Source organism: Haliotis rufescens, unplaced genomic scaffold (assembly GCF_023055435.1).
Source record: "Haliotis rufescens isolate VD_foot unplaced genomic scaffold, xgHalRufe1.0.p SCAF_10, whole genome shotgun sequence".
NCBI classification, from domain to species: Eukaryota; Metazoa; Mollusca; class Gastropoda; order Lepetellida; family Haliotidae; genus Haliotis; species Haliotis rufescens.
Genome location: NW_025963780.1, coordinates 24423740 through 24445277, shown reverse-complemented (window position 1 = coordinate 24445277; position 21538 = coordinate 24423740). Strand labels below are relative to the sequence as shown.

Below are 21538 nucleotides of genomic sequence, written 5' to 3'. Positions count from 1 at the left end.
CCCAATGCCTTGTCCACTTCTTTCTGCTTCAACACTGTCTGGTCGTCTAACGCTTGGACAAAATCGTCTGCATCTTCCTCGACTTGGTAAGTGAAAATTAGGAACATCAATTTAGTTGTAGTGTTTTTGATAGAACCTCCGATTATTCGTAATGAAATTTGAAAATGGTGCAAGATAGTTAAATTGCAAACAGAATCAAAACAATTTTGAAGGATAATGGAATTGTATGATATACGTTCTCATTCTGTTTAACAGGTACCTTCTGATGAATGATCAGCCACTGCTGAAAGAGTGATGCTTGAGGCGGATGTGCCCAGACTGAGCTGATCTGACTGGGGTTGGCAATGTATAGAATGATCCTGACAGCGTTGAACCAATCGGGGCTATCCAGACAGTCTAGTTTTCTGCCTTTGGGTTACCGTGTCTTGATCACCCAGGCCTGGTCCACTACTGCCAGAATCTCTACTTTCTGGCTCATTCTTGTCTGCAAAACCCACAAGTAGTCAAAGTGGGGTGCACCGAACGGGTTGGACCAGACTGTTCTGCTTTTGGCAGTGCTGGTCATGCCTGGAATGGTTTTGACAGCGTTGATCCAACCGGAGTTACTCAGGCAGTCAGGATTTGTGCCTTTTGGGCTGCACTCTCTTGATCACCCATGCCTTGTCCACTTCTTTCTGCTTCAACACTGTCTGGTCGTCTAACGCTTGGACAAAATTGTCTGCATCTTCCTCGACTTGGTAAGTGAAAATTAGGAGCATCAATTTAGTTGTAGTGATTTTGGTAGAACTTCCGATTATTCGTAATAAAATTTCAAATTTGAAAATGCAGGAAAAACTGTAAAATTGCAAACAGAATCAAAACAATTTTGAAGGATATTGGAATTGTATGATGTACGTTCTCATTCCGTTTAACAGGTACCTTCTGATGTATGATCAGCCACTGCTGAAAGAGTGATGCTTGAGGCGGATGTGCCCAGACTGAGCTGATCTGACTGGGGTTGGCAATGTATAGAATGATCCTGACAGCGTTGAACCAATCGGGGCTATCCAGACAGTCTAGTTTTCTGCCTTTGGGTTACCGTGTCTTGATCACCCAGGCCTGGTCCACTACTGCCAGAATCTCTACTTTCTGGCTCATTCTTGTCTGCAAAACCCACAAGTAGTCAAAGTTGGGTGCACCGAACGGGTTGGACCAGACTGTTCTGCTTTTGGCAGTGCTGGTCATGCCTGGAATGGTTTTGACAGCGTCGATCCAACCGGAGTTACTCAGGCAGTCAGGATTTGTGCCTTTTGGGCTGCACTCTCTTGATCACCCATGCCTTGTCCACTTCTTTCTGCTTCAACACTGTCTGGTCGTCTAACGCTTGGACAAAATTGTCTGCATCTTCCTCGACTTGGTAAGTGAAAATTAGGAGCATCAATTTAGTTGTAGTGATTTTGGTAGAACTTCCGATTATTCGTAATAAAATTTCAAATTTGAAAATGAAGGAAAAACTGTAAAATTGCAAACAGAATCAAAAGAATTTTGAAGGATATTGGAATTGTATGATGTACGTTCTCATTCCGTTTAACAGGTACCTTCTGATGTATGATCAGCCACTGCTGAAAGAGTGATGCTTGAGGCGGATGTGCCCAGACTGAGCTGATCTGACTGGGGTTGGCAATGTATAGAATGATCCTGACAGCGTTGAACCAATCGGGGCTATCCAGACAGTCTAGTTTTCTTCCTTTGGGTTACCGTGTCTTGATCACCCAGGCCTGGTCCACTACTGCCAGAATCTCTACTTTCTGGCTCATTCTTGTCTGCAAAACCCACAAGTAGTCAAAGTTGGGTGCACCGAACGGGTTGGACCAGACTGTTCTGCTTTTGGCAGTGCTGGTCATGCCTGGAATGGTTTTGACAGCGTTGATCCAACCGGAGTTACTCAGGCAGTCAGGATTTGTGCCTTTTGGGCTGCACTCTCTTGATCACCCATGCCTTGTCCACTTCTTTCTGCTTCAACACAGTCTGGTCGTCTAACGCTTGGACAAAATTGTCTGCATCTTCCTCGACTTGGTAAGTGAAAATTAGGAACATCAATTTAGTTGTAGTGTTTTTGGTAGAACTTCCGATTATTCATTATAAAATTTCAAATTTGAAAATGAAGGAAAATGGTTAAATTGCAAACAGAATCAAAACAATTTTGAAGGATATTGGAATTGTATGATATACGTTCTCATTCCGTTTAACAGGTACCTTCTGATGTATGATCAGCCACTGCTGAAAGAGTGATGCTTGAGGCGGATGTGCCCAGACTGAGCTGATCTGACTGGGGTTGGCAATGTATAGAATGATCCTGATAGCGTTGAACCAATCGGGGCTATCCAGACAGTCTAGTTTTCTGCCTTTGGGTTACCGTGTCTTGATCACCCAGGCCTGGTCCATTACTGCCAGAATCTCTACTTTCTGGCTCATTCTTGTCTGCAAAACCCACAAGTAGTCAAAGTGTGCTGCACCAAACGGGTTGGACCAGACTGTTCTGCTTTTGGCGGTGTTGGTCATGCCTGGAATGGTTTTGACAGCGTTGATCCAAACGGAGTTACTCAGTCAGTCAGGATTTGTGCCTTTTGGGCTGCACTCTCTTGATCACCCATGCCTTGTCCACTTCTTTCTGCTTCAACACAGTCTGGTCGTCTAACGCTTGGACAAAATTGTCTGCATCTTCCTCGACTTGGTAAGTGAAAATTAGGAGCATCAATTTAGTTGTAGTGTTTTTGGTAGGAATTCCGATTATTCGTAATAAAATTTCAAATTAGAAGATAAAGGAAAATGGTTAAATTGCAAACAGAATCAAAACAATTTTGAAGGATATTGGAATTGTATGATATACGTTCTCATTCCGTTTAACAGGTACCTTCTGATGTATGATCAGCCACTGCCAAAAGAGTGATGCTTGAGGCGGATGTGCCCAGACTGAGCTGATCTGACTGGGGTTGGCAATGTATAGAATGATCCTGACAGCGTTGAACCAATCGGGGCTATCCAGACAGTCTAGTTTTCTTCCTTTGGGTTACCGTGTCTTGATCACCCAGGCCTGATCCACTACTGCCAGAATCTCTACTTTCTGGCTCATTCTTGTCTGCAAAACTCACAAGTAGTCAAAGTGGGGTGCACCGAACGGGTTGGACCAGACTGTTCTGCTTTTGGCGGTGTTGGTCATGCCTGGAATGGTCTTGACAGCGTTGATCCAACCGGAGTTACTCAGGCAGTCAGGATTTGTGCCTTTTGGGCTGCACTCTCTTGGTCCCCCATGCCTTGTCCACTTCTTTCTGCTTCAACACTGTCTGGTCGTCTAACGCTTGGACAAAATCGTTTGCATCTTCCTCGACTTGGTAAGTGAAAATTAGGAACATCAATTTAGTTGTAGTGTTTTTGATAGAACCTCTGATTATTCGTAATGAAATTTGAAAATGGTGCAAGATAGTTAAATTGCAAACAGAATCAAAACAATTTTGAAGGATATTGGAATTGTATCATATACGTTCTCATTCCGTTTAACAGGTACCTTCTGATGTATGATCAGCCACTGCTGAAAGAGTGATGCTTGAGGCGGATGTGCCCAGACTGAGCTGATCTGACTGGGGTTGGCAATGTATAGAATGATCCTGATAGCGTTGAACCAATCGGGGCTATCCAGACAGTCTAGTTTTCTGCCTTTGGGTTACCGTGTCTTGATCACCCAGGCCTGGTCCACTACTGCCAGAATCTCTACTTTCTGGCTCATTCTTGTCTGCAAATCCCACAAGTAGTCAAAGTGGGGTGCACCGAACGGGTTGGACCAGACTGTTCTGCTTTTGGCAGTGCTGGTCATGCCTGGAATGGTTTTGACAGCGTTGATCCAACCGGAGTTACTCAGGCAGTCAGGATTTGTGCCTTTTGGGCTGCACTCTCTTGATCACCCATGCCTTGTCCACTTCTTTCTGCTTCAACACAGTCTGGTCGTCTAACGCTTGGACAAAATTGTCTGCATCTTCCTCGACTTGGTAAGTGAAAATTAGGAGCATCAATTTAGTTGTAGTGATTTTGGTAGAACTTCCGATTATTCGTAATAAAATTTCAAATTTGAAAATGAAGGAAAAACTGTAAAATTGCAAACAGAATCAAAAGAATTTTGAAGGATATTGGAATTGTATGATGTACGTTCTCATTCCGTTTAACAGGTACCTTCTGATGTATGATCAGCCACTGCTGAAAGAGTGATGCTTGAGGCGGATGTGCCCAGACTGAGCTGATCTGACTGGGGTTGGCAATGTATAGAATGATCCTGACAGCGTTGAACCAATCGGGGCTATCCAGACAGTCTAGTTTTCTGCCTTTGGGTTACCGTGTCTTGATCACCCAGGCCTGGTCCACTACTGCCAGAATCTCTACTTTCTGGCTCATTCTTGTCTTCAAAACCCACAAGTAGTCAAAGTGGGGTGCACCGAACGGGTTGGACCAGACTGTTCTGCTTTTGGCAGTGCTGGTCATGCCTGGAATGGTTTTGACAGCGTTGATCCAACCGGAGTTACTCAGGCAGTCAGGATTTGTGCCTTTTGGGCTGCACTCTCTTGATCACCCATGCCTTGTCCACTTCTTTCTGCTTCAACACAGTCTGGTCGTCTAACGCTTGGACAAAATTGTCTGCATCTTCCTCGACTTGGTAAGTGAAAATTAGGAACATCAATTTAGTTGTAGTGTTTTTGGTAGAACTTCCGATTATTCGTAATAAAATTTCAAATTTGAAAATGAAGGAAAAACTGTTAAATTGCAAACAGAATCAAAACAATTTTGAAGGATATTGGAATTGTATGATATACGTTCTCATTCCGTTTAACAGGTACCTTCTGATGTATGATCAGCCACTGCTGAAAGAGTGATGCTTGAGGCGGATGTGCCCAGACTGAGCTGATCTGACTGGGGTTGGCAATGTATAGAATGATCCTGACAGCGTTGAACCAATCGGGGCTATCCAGACAGTCTAGTTTTCTGCCTTTGGGTTACCGTGTCTTGATCACCCAGGCCTGGTCCACTACTGCCAGAATCTCTACTTTCTGGCTCATTCTTGTCTGCAAAACCCACAAGTAGTCAAAGTGTGCTGCACCGAACGGGTTGGACCAGACTGTTCTGCTTTTGGCAGTGCTGGTCATGCCTGGAATGGTTTTGACAGCGTTGATCCAACCAGAGTTACTCAGGCAGTCAGGATTTGTGCCTTTTGGGCTGCACTCTCTTGATCACCCATGCCTTGTCCACTTCTTTCTGCTTCAACACTGTCTGGTCGTCTAACGCTTGGACAAAATTGTCTGCATCTTCCTCGACTTGGTAAGTGAAAATTAGGAGCATCAATTTAGTTGTAGTGATTTTGGTAGAACTTCCGATTATTCGTAATAAAATTTCAAATTTGAAGATAAAGGAAAATGGTTAAATTGCAAACAGAATCAAAACAATTTTGAAGGATATTGGAATTGTATGATATACGTTCTCATTCCGTTTAACAGGTACCTTCTGATGTATGATCAGCCACTGCCAAAAGAGTGATGCTTGAGGCGGATGTGCCCAGACTGAGCTGATCTGACTGGGGTTGGCAATGTATAGAATGATCCTGATAGCGTTGAACCAATCGGGGCTATCCAGACAGTCTAGTTTTCTTCCTTTGGGTTACCGTGTCTTGATCACCCAGGCCTGATCCACTACTGCCAGAATCTCTACTTTCTGGCTCATTCTTGTCTGCAAAACCCACAAGTAGTCAAAGTGGGGTGCACCGAACGGGTTGGACCAGACTGTTCTGCTTTTGGCGGTGTTGGTCATGCCTGGAATGGTCTTGACAGCGTTGATCCAACCGGAGTTACTCAGGCAGTCAGGATTTGTGCCTTTTGGGCTGCACTCTCTTGGTCCCCCATGCCTTGTCCACTTCTTTCTGCTTCAACACTGTCTGGTCGTCTAACGCTTGGACAAAATCGTCTGCATCTTCCTCGACTTGGTAAGTGAAAATTAGGAACATCAATTTAGTTGTAGTGTTTTTGATAGAACCTCCGATTATTCGTAATGAAATTTGAAAATGGTGCAAGATAGTTAAATTGCAAACAGAATCAAAACAATTTTGAAGGATATTGGAATTGTATGATATACGTTCTCATTCCGTTTAACAGGTACCTTCTGATGTATGATCAGCCACTGCTGAAAGAGTGATGCTTGAGGCGGATGTGCCCAGACTGAGCTGATCTGACTGGGGTTGGCAATGTATAGAATGATCCTGATAGCGTTGAACCAATCGGGGCTATCCAGACAGTCTAGTTTTCTTCCTTTGGGTTACCGTGTCTTGATCACCCAGGCCTGGTCCACTACTGCCAGAATCTCTACTTTCTGGCTCATTCTTGTCTGCAAAACCCACAAGTAGTCAAAGTGGGGTGCACCGAACGGGTTGGACCAGACTGTTCTGCTTTTGGCAGTGCTGGTCATGCCTGGAATGGTTTTGACAGCGTTGATCCAACCGGAGTTACTCAGGCAGTCAGGATTTGTGCCTTTTGGGCTGCACTCTCTTGATCACCCATGCCTTGTCCACTTCTTTCTGCTTCAACACTGTCTGGTCGTCTTACGCTTGGACAAAATTGTCTGCATCTTCCTCGACTTGGTAAGTGAAAATTAGGAGCATCAATTTAGTTGTAGTGATTTTGGTAGAACTTCCGATTATTCGTAATAAAATTTCAAATTTGAAAATGAAGGAAAAACTGTAAAATTGCAAACAGAATCAAAAGAATTTTGAAGGATATTGGAATTGTATGATGTACGTTCTCATTCCGTTTAACAGGTATCATCTGATGTATGATCAGCCACTGCTGAAAGAGTGATGCTTGAGGCGGATGTGCCCAGACTGAGCTGATCTGACTGGGGTTGGCAATGTATAGAATGATCCTGACAGCGTTGAACCAATCGGGGCTATCCAGACAGTCTAGTTTTCTGCCTTTGGGTTACCGTGTCTTGATCACCCAGGCCTGGTCCACTACTGCCAGAATCTCTACTTTCTGGCTCATTCTTGTCTTCAAAACCCACAAGTAGTCAAAGTGGGGTGCACCGAACGGGTTGGACCAGACTGTTCTGCTTTTGGCAGTGCTTGTCATGCCTGGAATGGTTTTGACAGCGTTGATCCAACCGGAGTTACTCAGTCAGTCAGGATTTGTGCCTTTTGGGCTGCACTCTCTTGATCACCCATGCCTTGTCCACTTCTTTCTGCTTCAACACAGTCTGGTCGTCTAACGCTTGGACAAAATTGTCTGCATCTTCCTCGACTTGGTAAGTGAAAATTAGGAACATCAATTTAGTTGTAGTGTTTTTGGTAGAACTTCCGATTATTCGTAATAAAATTTCAAATTTGAAAATGAAGGAAAAACTGTAAAATTGCAAACAGAATCAAAACAATTTTGAAGGATATTGGAATTGTATGATGTACGTTCTCATTCCGTTTAACAGGTACCTTCTGATGTATGATCAGCCACTGCTGAAAGAGTGATGCTTGAGGCGGATGTGCCCAGACTGAGCTGATCTGACTGGGGTTGGCAATGTATAGAATGATCCTGACAGCGTTGAACCAATCGGGGCTATCCAGACAGTCTAGTTTTCTGCCTTTGGGTTACCGTGTCTTGATCACCCAGGCCTGGTCCATTACTGCCAGAATCTCTACTTTCTGGCTCATTCTTGTCTGCAAAACCCACAAGTAGTCAAAGTGTGCTGCACCGAACGGGTTGGACCAGACTGTTCTGCTTTTGGCGGTGTTGGTCATGCCTGGAATGGTTTTGACAGCGTTGATCCAAACGGAGTTACTCAGTCAGTCAGGATTTGTGCCTTTTGGGCTGCACTCTCTTGATCACCCATGCCTTGTCCACTTCTTTCTGCTTCAACACAGTCTGGTCGTCTAACGCTTGGACAAAATTGTCTGCATCTTCCTCGACTTGGTAAGTGAAAATTAGGAGCATCAATTTAGTTGTAGTGTTTTTGGTAGAACTTCCGATTATTCATTATAAAATTTCAAATTTGAAAATGAAGGAAAATGGTTAAATTGCAAACAGAATCAAAACAATTTTGAAGGATATTGGAATTGTATGATATACGTTCTCATTCCGTTTAACAGGTACCTTCTGATGTATGATCAGCCACTGCTGAAAGAGTGATGCTTGAGGCGGATGTGCCCAGACTGAGCTGATCTGACTGGGGTTGGCAATGTATAGAATGATCCTGACAGCGTTGAACCAATCGGGGCTATCCAGACAGTCTAGTTTTCTGCCTTTGGGTTACCGTGTCTTGATCACCCAGGCCTGATCCACTACTACCAGAATCTCTACTTTCTGGCTCATTCTTGTCTGCAAAACCCACAAGTAGTCAAAGTGGGGTGCACCGAACGGGTTGGACCAGACTGTTCTGCTTTTGGCGGTGTTGGTCATGCCTGGAATGGTCTTGACAGCGTTGATCCAACCGGAGTTACTCAGGCAGTCAGGATTTGTGCCTTTTGGGCTGCACTCTCTTGGTCCCCCATGCCTTGTCCACTTCTTTCTGCTTCAACACTGTCTGGTCGTCTAACGCTTGGACAAAATTGTCTGCATCTTCCTCGACTTGGTAAGTAAAAATTAGGAACATCAATTTAGTTGTAGTGTTTTTGATAGAACCTCCGATTATTCGTAATGAAATTTGAAAATGGTGCAAGATAGTTAAATTGCAAACAGAATCAAAACAATTTTGAAGGATATTGGAATTGTATGATATACGTTCTCATTCCGTTTAACAGGTACTTTCTGATGTATGATCAGCCACTGCTGAAAGAGTGATGCTTGAGGCGGATGTGCCCAGACTGAGCTGATCTGACTGGGGTTGGCAATGTATAGAATGATCCTGACAGCGTTGAACCAATCGGGGCTATCCAGAGAGTCTAGTTTTCTTCCTTTGGGTTACCGTGTCTTGATCACCCAGGCCTGGTCCACTACTGCCAGAATCTCTACTTTCTGGCTCATTCTTGTCTGCAAAACCCACAAGTAGTCAAAGTGGGGTGCACCGAACGGGTTGGACCAGACTGTTCTGCTTTTGGCAGTGCTGGTCATGCCTGGAATGGTTTCGACAGCGTTGATCCAACCAGAGTTACTCAGGCAGTCAGGATTTGTGCCTTTTGGGCTGCACTCTCTTGATCACCCATGCCTTGTCCACTTCTTTCTGCTTCAACACAGTCTGGTCGTCTAACGCTTGGACAAAATTGTCTGCATCTTCCTCGACTTGGTAAGTGAAAATTAGGAACATCAATTTAGTTGCAGTGATTTTGGTAGAACTTCCGATTATTCGTAATAAAATTTCAAATTTGAAAATGAAGGAAAAACTGTAAAATTGCAAACAGAATCAAAAGAATTTTGAAGGATATTGGAATTGTATGATGTACGTTCTCATTCCGTTTAACAGGTACCTTCTGATGTATGATCAGCCACTGCTGAAAGAGTGATGCTTGAGGCGGATGTGCCCAGACTGAGCTGATCTGACTGGGGTTGGCAATGTATAGAATGATCCTGACAGCGTTGAACCAATCGGGGCTATCCAGACAGTCTAGTTTTCTTCCTTTGGGTTACCGTGTCTTGATCACCCAGGCCTGGTCCACTACTGCCAGAATCTCTACTTTCTGGCTCATTCTTGTCTGCAAAACCCACAAGTAGTCAAAGTTGGGTGCACCGAACGGGTTGGACCAGACTGTTCTGCTTTTGGCAGTGCTGGTCATGCCTGGAATGGTTTTGACAGCGTTGATCCAACCGGAGTTACTCAGGCAGTCAGGATTTGTGCCTTTTGGGCTGCACTCTCTTGATCACCCATGCCTTGTCCACTTCTTTCTGCTTCAACACAGTCTGGTCGTCTAACGCTTGGACAAAATTGTCTGCATCTTCCTCGACTTGGTAAGTGAAAATTAGGAACATCAATTTAGTTGTAGTGTTTTTGGTAGAACTTCCGATTATTCATTATAAAATTTCAAATTTGAAAATGAAGGAAAATGGTTAAATTGCAAACAGAATCAAAACAATTTTGAAGGATATTGGAATTGTATGATATACGTTCTCATTCCGTTTAACAGGTACCTTCTGATGTATGATCAGCCACTGCTGAAAGAGTGATGCTTGAGGCGGATGTGCCCAGACTGAGCTGATCTGACTGGGGTTGGCAATGTATAGAATGATCCTGATAGCGTTGAACCAATCGGGGCTATCCAGACAGTCTAGTTTTCTGCCTTTGGGTTACCGTGTCTTGATCACCCAGGCCTGGTCCATTACTGCCAGAATCTCTACTTTCTGGCTCATTCTTGTCTGCAAAACCCACAAGTAGTCAAAGTGTGCTGCACCAAACGGGTTGGACCAGACTGTTCTGCTTTTGGCGGTGTTGGTCATGCCTGGAATGGTTTTGACAGCGTTGATCCAAACGGAGTTACTCAGTCAGTCAGGATTTGTGCCTTTTGGGCTGCACTCTCTTGATCACCCATGCCTTGTCCACTTCTTTCTGCTTCAACACAGTCTGGTCGTCTAACGCTTGGACAAAATTGTCTGCATCTTCCTCGACTTGGTAAGTGAAAATTAGGAGCATCAATTTAGTTGTAGTGTTTTTGGTAGGAATTCCGATTATTCGTAATAAAATTTCAAATTAGAAGATAAAGGAAAATGGTTAAATTGCAAACAGAATCAAAACAATTTTGAAGGATATTGGAATTGTATGATATACGTTCTCATTCCGTTTAACAGGTACCTTCTGATGTATGATCAGCCACTGCCAAAAGAGTGATGCTTGAGGCGGATGTGCCGACTGAGCTGATCTGACTGGGGTTGGCAATGTATAGAATGATCCTGACAGCGTTGAACCAATCGGGGCTATCCAGACAGTCTAGTTTTCTTCCTTTGGGTTACCGTGTCTTGATCACCCAGGCCTGATCCACTACTGCCAGAATCTCTACTTTCTGGCTCATTCTTGTCTGCAAAACTCACAAGTAGTCAAAGTGGGGTGCACCGAACGGGTTGGACCAGACTGTTCTGCTTTTGGCGGTGTTGGTCATGCCTGGAATGGTCTTGACAGCGTTGATCCAACCGGAGTTACTCAGGCAGTCAGGATTTGTGCCTTTTGGGCTGCACTCTCTTGGTCCCCCATGCCTTGTCCACTTCTTTCTGCTTCAACACTGTCTGGTCGTCTAACGCTTGGACAAAATCGTTTGCATCTTCCTCGACTTGGTAAGTGAAAATTAGGAACATCAATTTAGTTGTAGTGTTTTTGATAGAACCTCTGATTATTCGTAATGAAATTTGAAAATGGTGCAAGATAGTTAAATTGCAAACAGAATCAAAACAATTTTGAAGGATATTGGAATTGTATGATATACGTTCTCATTCCGTTTAACAGGTACCTTCTGATGTATGATCAGCCACTGCTGAAAGAGTGATGCTTGAGGCGGATGTGCCCAGACTGAGCTGATCTGACTGGGGTTGGCAATGTATAGAATGATCCTGATAGCGTTGAACCAATCGGGGCTATCCAGACAGTCTAGTTTTCTTCCTTTGGGTTACCGTGTCTTGATCACCCAGGCCTGGTCCACTACTGCCAGAATCTCTACTTTCTGGCTCATTCTTGTCTGCAAAACCCACAAGTAGTCAAAGTTGGGTGCACCGAACGGGTTGGACCAGACTGTTCTGCTTTTGGCAGTGCTGGTCATGCCTGGAATGGTTTTGACAGCGTTGATCCAACCGGAGTTACTCAGGCAGTCAGGATTTGTGCCTTTTGGGCTGCACTCTCTTGATCACCCATGCCTTGTCCACTTCTTTCTGCTTCAACACAGTCTGGTCGTCTAACGCTTGGACAAAATTGTCTGCATCTTCCTCGACTTGGTAAGTGAAAATTAGGAGCATAAATTTAGTTGTAGTGATTTTGGTAGAACTTCCGATTATTCGTAATAAAATTTCAAATTTGAAAATGAAGGAAAAACTGTAAAATTGCAAACAGAATCAAAAGAATTTTGAAGGATATTGGAATTGTATGATGTACGTTCTCATTCCGTTTAACAGGTACCTTCTGATGTATGATCAGCCACTGCTGAAAGAGTGATGCTTGAGGCGGATGTGCCCAGACTGAGCTGATCTGACTGGGGTTGGCAATGTATAGAATGATCCTGACAGCGTTGAACCAATCGGGGCTATCCAGACAGTCTAGTTTTCTGCCTTTGGGTTACCGTGTCTTGATCACCCAGGCCTGGTCCACTACTGCCAGAATCTCTACTTTCTGGCTCATTCTTGTCTTCAAAACCCACAAGTAGTCAAAGTGGGGTGCACCGAACGGGTTGGACCAGACTGTTCTGCTTTTCGCAGTGCTGGTCATGCCTGGAATGGTTTTGACAGCGTTGATCCAACCGGAGTTACTCAGGCAGTCAGGATTTGTGCCTTTTGGGCTGCACTCTCTTGATCACCCATGCCTTGTCCACTTCTTTCTGCTTCAACACAGTCTGGTCGTCTAACGCTTGGACAAAATTGTCTGCATCTTCCTCGACTTGGTAAGTGAAAATTAGGAACATCAATTTAGTTGTAGTGTTTTTGGTAGAACTTCCGATTATTCGTAATAAAATTTCAAATTTGAAAATGAAGGAAAAACTGTTAAATTGCAAACAGAATCAAAACAATTTTGAAGGATATTGGAATTGTATGATATACGTTCTCATTCCGTTTAACAGGTACCTTCTGATGTATGATCAGCCACTGCTGAAAGAGTGATGCTTGAGGCGGATGTGCCCAGACTGAGCTGATCTGACTGGGGTTGGCAATGTATAGAATGATCCTGATAGCGTTGAACCAATCGGGGCTATCCAGACAGTCTAGTTTTCTGCCTTTGGGTTACCGTGTCTTGATCACCCAGGCCTGGTCCACTACTGCCAGAATCTCTACTTTCTGGCTCATTCTTGTCTGCAAAACCCACAAGTAGTCAAAGTGGGGTGCACCGAACGGGTTGGACCAGACTGTTCTGCTTTTGGCGGTGTTGGTCATGCCTGGAATGGTCTTGACAGCGTTGATCCAACCGGAGTTACTCAGGCAGTCAGGATTTGTGCCTTTTGGGCTGCACTCTCTTGGTCACCCATGCCTTGTCCACTTCTTTCTGCTTCAACACAGTCTGGTCGTCTAACGCTTGGACAAAATTGTCTGCATCTTCCTCGACTTGGTAAGTGAAAATTAGGAACATCAATTTAGTTGTAGTGTTTTTGATAGAACCTCCGATTATTCGTAATGAAATTTGAAAATGGTGCAAGATAGTTAAATTGCAAACAGAATCAAAACAATTTTGAAGGATATTGGAATTGTATGATATACGTTCTCATTCCGTTTAACAGGTACTTTCTGATGTATGAACAGCCACTGCCAAAAGAGTGATGCTTGAGGCGGATGTGCCCAGACTGAGCTGATCTGACTGGGGTTGGCAATGTATAGAATGATCCTGACAGCGTTGAACCAATCGGGGCTATCCAGACAGTCTAGTTTTCTGCCTTTAGGTGACTATATCTTGATCACCCAGGCCTGGTCCACAACTGCCAGAATCTCTACTTTCTGGCTCATTCTTGTCTGCAAAACCCACAAGTAGTCAAAGTGGGGTGCACCGAACGGGTTGGACCAGACTGTGCTGCTTTTGGCGGTGTTGGTCATGCCTGGAAAGGTCTTGACAGCGTTGATCCAAACGGAGTTACTCATGCAGCCACGATTTGTGCCTTTGGGGCTGCTCTTTCTTGATCACTCATGCCTTGTCCACTACTCTTTGGTTCAACACAGTCTGGTCGACTAACGCTTGGATAAAATCGTCTGCATCTTCCGGGAATTGGAATATGAATATGAATATTTACAACATCATTTTAGTTGCAGTGTTTTCTGTAGAGCTTCCGATTATTCTTGATGTATTTGAAGATGTAGTGATGGGTAATATATTCCAAAATGTTCATTTATTTATATTTAACTTGTTTGATAGGCATTACTTTGAAGTTGGCGGATGACAAGATAGACACAATTTTATGGATAACAACTTCTTTAATACTGTAAAAAGCGACGTTTCGGTATAGATCCTTATACCGTTGTCAAGCAAGACTGGTTTAATTTCTGGTCATATTCGGTAACCACTTCTTGAAATTTTTTTCTTGTTTTCTTTGATGCTGTTAGCGTTAAAGTTCAAACTTTTAAAGAGACCGTCCATTCTTGTTTGTAGTTTCTTGTTTTCCATTTTGATCATGTCAGTCAGAAGAATTGTATTGGCTTCCATTGTTTTCGTCACATAACTTTTCATCTCCGCACTTTTGGATACATAGAGAATCTCACCCGAGTGTCTTTTGATATAAAATATATCAACACGAGTTGATAAAAGTGGAACAATTCCGAGGCTTGCCGAGGTTTTTGCCACTTTTATCAACGAGTGTTGATATATTTGATATCAAAAGACACGAGGGTGAGATTTTATTTATCATCCAACATCATTCTTTCAACTTTTTTTCAATTTGTAGACAGTAATTAGCAGTGTCCTCAGTGTACAAAGTACTGCTAACAGCTTCAGTAGCAGAGCCATTAGTGATGTCATTTGATTGTGACGTCATGGTAACCAGTGACGTCACAATGGTCTGCAAAGCATTGTGATGTAATTTCTTTGCAGCGATATCTACAGTGTAGATATCGCTTGATCTCATCCAAGCGATATCTCCTGTGGGGACCAGTTTTGGATGATAAATTATATTCTTCTACTGTAAACCCTCCAGTAGCACTGCTGTTGCATTCGTTGAGGGGACACGGTTCCAGAGAGTTTTCCAACTATTGGTTGTTTTATCTCTGGTTTTACGTGTCGGGCTTCAGCAGGCCCTCAAACGTTCTGTGAAGTTGCATGCTTGCTAATAAGTAATAAACAGCTGGTCGCAGCTTGTTCAACTATAATTTGCTGTTTGTTTGTTTGTTTGTTTTTGTTTAACGCCGCACTCAGCAAACTTCCACATTTGACGGCGGTCTGTAAGTAATAGTCTGGGCCAGACAATCAAGTGATTGACATTTTAACCAAAGACACACCCTGTCTTAGTACGATTACGCGCTATCAGAAGTAACCAAGACTGACCACTCGATCCATGTGGTCGCCCTGGACCTATTCTGACTCGGAATATTCACATGGTTGGTTCCAGTATAAGATATAAGCTGTAATTATTGATTATGAGTTCATGGCGAGGTCTAGTCGGATTAACAAGCGAATGTAGCTCAAGGGTTGATAGTGAGTGTGTGTGAGTGAGTTTGGTTTTACGCCGCCTTTAGCAATATTCCAGCAATATCACGGCGGGGGACACCAGAAATGGGCTTCACACATTGTACCCATGTCGGGATTCGAACCCGCGTCCTCGGCGTGACGAGCGAACGCTGTAACCACTAGGCTACCCGACCGCCCCCAAGGGTTGATAGCCTAGCCTCAGATTGTGTACAGATAGATGAAATATATATGTATGAAAATCAGTTATGACACCAGGTGTTCGCGAAAAGGGTAAGCATGTCCTGCTCCCCTATAGTATATTACATATCAGTTTGATGTCGTTAGAATAGATGATGTAGAATGCTCGGCATTAAGGGGATAAAACAATGACTGGTCGGCGCGGAGTCAATATACTGTGTCTGAGTGGGGTATTCATGTTAAACTGCCACATGGTATCTCAGTGGGCTAGCGCTATAAACTGGCATCAGTCCGGACTAGTACCATCCGTGACCAACTCGTGTTATTCCGGGACAAGCCGAATAGCGACTCGTGCCCCTCTCGTGGCCATTTTTGCAACCGGGTTCCGTCTTAACGCAAACGGGCACACATAAAACAATTGTCAACTCGTTGCGCAATGGTTCACATATATTTCCCCATATATCATTTATATTTCAGATGCAATAAAAGCACACCAGGACATGCGAAATTATACAGTATGATTGAACACATTTAACTGTGTCTTGGGTATATTTTTAGATGCAAGACATATGTAAAAACAGAAATTATTTCTAAGGGATTCTTTGACGAAGAACTTGAAATCATACGTGCATTCTGATTGGTTTGTCGTATTTTCGCACATAACATTCATCAATAGGGGGACGAGTCTTCTTGCAGGTTACGGAAAGGGGCGAGTGCACGTGGTGACGAATGGACTAGTACAAGCAGACACACACACACACGTGTATAAGTATAATATATAAGTGCAATAATCTTGGACGCGACGTTAAACCCCATTTCATGTTGTGTGGTTTTGTTATTTATTTAGATGCAATGAATGTCATGTTTTACCGGGTTTTTGTAGTTTCTTGTTAGTTGCTTAACGCCGCACTCAGAAATTGAGCGATACAAATGGCAAGGCGTGGTGCGTGGTGCGTTGATGGTGAGGTGGTTGAATGGTGTTTAACGCCGCCGTCAGCAATTTGGAGTATAAGCCCAGCACATCAGTGTTTGTTTGTTTGTTTGTTTGTTTGTCTGTTGTTTAACGCCACACTCGGCAGTATTCCAGCTGTATGACGGTGGTCTGTAAATACTCGAGTCTGAACCAGACAATCATCGGCATTGACATCATCGGCATCGATTCACGCAATTGGAATACAATGACATGCATCAACCAAGTCTGACGACGCGATCCCGTTAGTCTCCTCTTACGACCAGCATAGTTGCCGTTTACGGCAAGCATGGGTACTCTTTTTGGTTGAGTCCCGTCCGGGATTCGAACCCACACTGTTAATATATAGTTGTATAGTTATGCAAGTTTCTAATGCTGATAACATAGGTTTGTAAAACCACACCTACCTCAGATATTTATGTTACATTGTTAACGACCGATAGTACCACTTGACAATACATGTATATGCTGTCGTGTTTATCCACGAAGGATATATACATGTCAACAGAAAACATAGATCCAAATAGACATGGCTCTGCTTGTTGTAGTCCCTGTCTGTGTATGTCATTAATAGGCACATGTATCAGATTAAGAACTAATGAATCCCTGTAGCTGTTCATTAAAAGCCACAATACCCCCAAGATCACCACTATTACGCCCTCTACACGCCACGGCGTACTACTTGTACTACTTGTGTAAACAACATTTTTATTTCTATCACTTTCAAACTCCAGAAACAGTTGAGGCGTGGTCTTTTAATGTCCATTAAATTTGAAATCTGTATAAAACTGATCGCAGAAGTTCATTCATTCCGTTATCGTAAGCGCCGTCAAGAATGCATAGAAGAAGTTAATCTTACGAGTGAGCATTGATTGCGTACACTTTGCATCTTAAGACTGGGGGCGGTCGGGTAGCCTAGTGGTTAAAGCGTTCGCTCGTCACGCCGAAGACCCGGGTTCGATTCCCGACATGGGTACAATGTGTGAAGCCCATTTCTGGTGTCCCCCGCCGTGATATTGCTGGAATATTGCTAAAAACGGCGTATTACCCCGTCCACACGCACAACATTTACTAACGTAAGTAATTTTACACAGGTGTGACTATACATACGTGCGTATATGTAAATTTACTTTGCGTTCACGTGAAAAGCATCTTAGGTGTGTAAATAAAGTATGTAAATTGTGTAAGGCACATATATTTGTCAGTCTGTTCGCGACTTTCAACACAAAAAAGGTTGTTTTCCAATCCAAGTTGATTGAGAAGAGAGTTACTTCACCGAAATTGTTCGCGCGAAACAACATGTGTTTGATCTAATTGGTACACAAAATTTTGACTCCTTGAAACCAAAAGAAAACGCCGTCCGCTCAACTCTGTATATACGCATAAACGTTGGCAACTTTTGACAACATGTGCAAGAAATTGGACGCCTGTCGCCTGCTGTGCCCCCTGTTCAACGGGGCGTGCAATATATGATAGCAAAGGAGGACTAGGTTCCTTTTTACTTTTTTTAAATAGATTAGACAGAAGTTACAGTATCTCCCCGTCTATATATGTATTCTTCTCTCCGTAAGCTTTCTAAAGAATTGTTCTATATATTTTCAACTTGGACGTAAAGGGCTTCCATCTTGAAACGAATGTAGAGGGTTGTTATGCTATAATGAAAGAAGAATTGTCAGATTTATCACAAAGTTTGACACTGTATAACTTGTTAGGTATAATACATAGATATACTCCGCGCATATCTTCCTATTCATCAAACCTTTCTCAGAGATTATTCCTAAACTTAGCAAAAAATATGGATGCTAAGTTTCTTCCACAAAGCTTAAAGATGACACCTATTTATCGAGATTGCTATATTTTCCAGTTAGTCATGGCATCGGCTGGTTAGGTCCTTGGACCTGGACTTAAACTTACCCATCTCAAAATCAGAAATTAAAAGTGTAAACAACCAAAAATGGCATAACCTATATCTAAACTCAAAATGCCAAATCATAAAAGTACTCAGCAAACCACTAACCAAACCAAAAATTATCCATCCATCAAAAAAAAGTAATCAATAAACTCCAAACAGGACACACCAACCTATATAACACCTAAAAAAAATAATACAACACACTACAGGTAACTGCCCACACTGCAAACAACTAGAAACTCCAGAACACGCACTCATCCACTGCACACACTACCTAACACATCGAACCCCATTACAAACCACCCTCAATCTAAACAAGGCTCTCACTCCAGAAGCAATACTAAACCCAAAACATAAAAAAATAGAAAAATTCAAAGCCTTAGGCGTATACTTAATCAAAACAGGACTAATAAATCGCATTTAAAACCCCTATAAACTACCAAAACCAAACCACATAATCAAACTAACAAACTTCCATACTCAGGTCCCTTAGTTCGCCCCCCAAACCCTCTTGGCGTTTTTCCAAATCTCAAAATTTCCAAAATTCTATATATGCAACCACTAAAACACCCCTACTGGATTGCCAAACAACTTTTTCTCCTTTTCGGAAACACATTAAATGGCCTGGCCGGGCCCGTGTGCGAAATACGCTGCAGTCGGAAAGCGCACGTAAAATCTCCAATATAAGTAAGTAATGAAGGCGGTCTTTGTGTGACCGTCTGCAACTGCAGGTGGAGAAACACAAGGAATATCTTAAACGTCTATGCAGTTCAATCGCTACAGACCAGACTCAGTTAACGATGGGTAATTTGATTACATCTATTATCATAATATGATTATATAATCTGTGCACATTACATACCATTTATCGTGACATATCGTGTATGAATTAATTATTGAAATACATCTATTCAACCAATCCCAGTGAAATCAGTAAACAGAAAACAGAAATCAGAAATCATTTGTCAGAAATAGTAACGATTGCCGTAACCACGCCGAAATTACTTCTCATAACCAAAAGCAACATTACAACATTTGACTGAATGCGTTCCGAGCGTCACGGTTTAATTGCCTTCTTAATTATCCTCTAGACTCAGTTTCGACGCGAATATGACTGCAAGATTGTTGATGATGGTTGGGTAAACCAACAATTTCCTGCTCAACATGAACGAAAATACTAGTATCACATGCAGTATACAGTATTTCAAGAGAAATATACAGTATACCACATACGGCAATATACAATGGACCGCGAGCTGTGTGCGCTGGGCAGTAGAGCATATATCATATGCAGTATACAGTATTTCAAGTGAAATATACAGTATACCACATACGGTAATATACAATGGACCGCGAGCAGTGTGCGCTGGGCAGTAGAGCATATATCACATGCAGTATACAGTATTTCAAGAGAAATATACAGTATACCACAATGGTTATATACAATGGACCGCGAGCAATGTGCGCTGGGCAGTAGACATATATCACATGCAGTATACAGTATTTCAAGAGAAATATACAGTATACCACATACGGTAATATACAATGGACCGTGAGCAGTGTGCGCTGGGCAGTAGAGCATATATCACATGCAGTATACAGTATTTCAAGAGAAATATACAGTATACCACATACGGTAATATACAATGGACCGCGAGCAGTGTGCGCTGGGCAGTAGGGCATATATCACATGCAGTATACAGTATTTCAAGAGAAATATACAGTATACCACATACGGTAATGTACAATGGACCGCGAGCAGTGTGCGCTGGGCAGTAGAGCATATATCACATGCAGTATACAGTATTTCAAGTGAAATATACAGTATACCACATACGGTAATATACAATGGACCGCGAGCAGTGTGCGCTGGGCAGTAGCGCATATATCACATGCAGTATACAGTATTTCAAGAGAAATATACAGTATACCACATACGGTAATATACAATGGACCGCGAGCAGTGTGCGCTGGGCAGTAGAGCATATATCACATGCAGTATACAGTATTTCAAGAGAAATATACAGTATACCACATACGGTAATATACAATGGACCGCGAGCAGTGTGCGCTGGGCAGTAGAGCATATATCACATGCAGTATACAGTATTTCAAGAGAAATATACAGTATACCACATACGGTAATATACAATGGACCGCGAGCAGTGTGCGCCGGGCAGTAGAGCATATATCACATGCAGTATACAGTATTTCAAGTGAAATATACAGTATACCACATACGCTAATATACAATGGACCGCGAGCAGTGTGCGCCGGGCAGTAGAGCATATATCACATGCAGTATACAGTATTTCAAGAGAAATATACAGTATACCACATACGCTAATATACAATGGACCGCGAGCAGTGTGCGCCGGGCAGTAGAGCATATATCACATGCAGTATACAGTATTTCAAGAGAAATATACAGTATACCACATACGGTAATATACAATGGACCGCGAGCAGTGTGCGGTGGGCAGAAGAGCATATATCACATGCAGTATACAGTATTTCAAGTGAAATATACAGTATACCACATACGGTAATATACAATGGACCGCGAGCAGTGTGCGCTGGGCAGTAGAGCATATATCACATGCAGTATACAGTTTTTCAAGTGAAATATACAGTATACCACATACGGTAATATGCAATGGACCGCGAGCAGTGTGCGCTGGGCAGTAGGGCATATATCACATGCAGTATACATTATTTCAAGAGAAATATACAGTATACCACATACGGTAATATACAATGGATCGCGAGCAGTGTGCGCTGGGCAGTAGAGCGTATATCACATATAGTATACCACATACGGTAATATACAATGGACCGCGAGCAGTGTGCGCTGGGCAGTAGAGCATATATCACATGCAGTATACAGTATTTTAAGTGAAATATACAGTATACCACATACGGTAATATACAATGGACCGCGAGCTGTGTGCGCTGGGCAGTAGAGCATATATCACATGCAGTATACAGTTTTTCAAGTGAAATATACAGTATACCACATACGGTAATATACAATGGACCGCGAGCAGTGTGCGCTGGGCAGTAGGGCATATATCACATGCAGTATACATTATTTCAAGAGAAATATACAGTATACCACATACGGTAATATACAATGGATCGCGAGCAGTGTGCGCTGGGCAGTAGAGCGTATATCACATATAGTATACCACATACGGTAA

At 42.8% G+C, this 21538-nt stretch overlaps 2 long non-coding RNA genes across 4 annotated transcripts; both read left to right on the top strand.

Moving 5' to 3' along the window:
* The first annotated feature begins 4 nt into the window (after nt 1-4).
* On the top strand, nt 5-6611 carry LOC125376750. 3 transcript variants are annotated; one of them, XR_007219232.1, is made up of 11 exons: nt 5-86; nt 256-737; nt 915-1396; nt 1574-2055; nt 2232-2713; nt 2890-3371; nt 3541-4022; nt 4200-4681; nt 4859-5340; nt 5517-5998; nt 6168-6611. It is a non-coding gene; the product is annotated as an uncharacterized LOC125376750 (long non-coding RNA). The 3 variants fall into 3 exon arrangements; XR_007219233.1 differs by lacking the exon at nt 2890-3371; XR_007219236.1 differs by lacking the exon at nt 5517-5998.
* Nucleotides 6612-6837: 226 nt separating this feature from the next.
* LOC124128296 lies at nt 6838-14456 on the top strand. Its single transcript, XR_007219231.1, has 10 exons — nt 6838-7308; nt 7486-7967; nt 8144-8625; nt 8795-9276; nt 9454-9935; nt 10112-10593; nt 11419-11900; nt 12078-12559; nt 12737-13218; nt 13388-14456. It is a non-coding gene; the product is annotated as an uncharacterized LOC124128296 (long non-coding RNA).
* Nucleotides 14457-21538: the final 7082 nt, after the last annotated feature.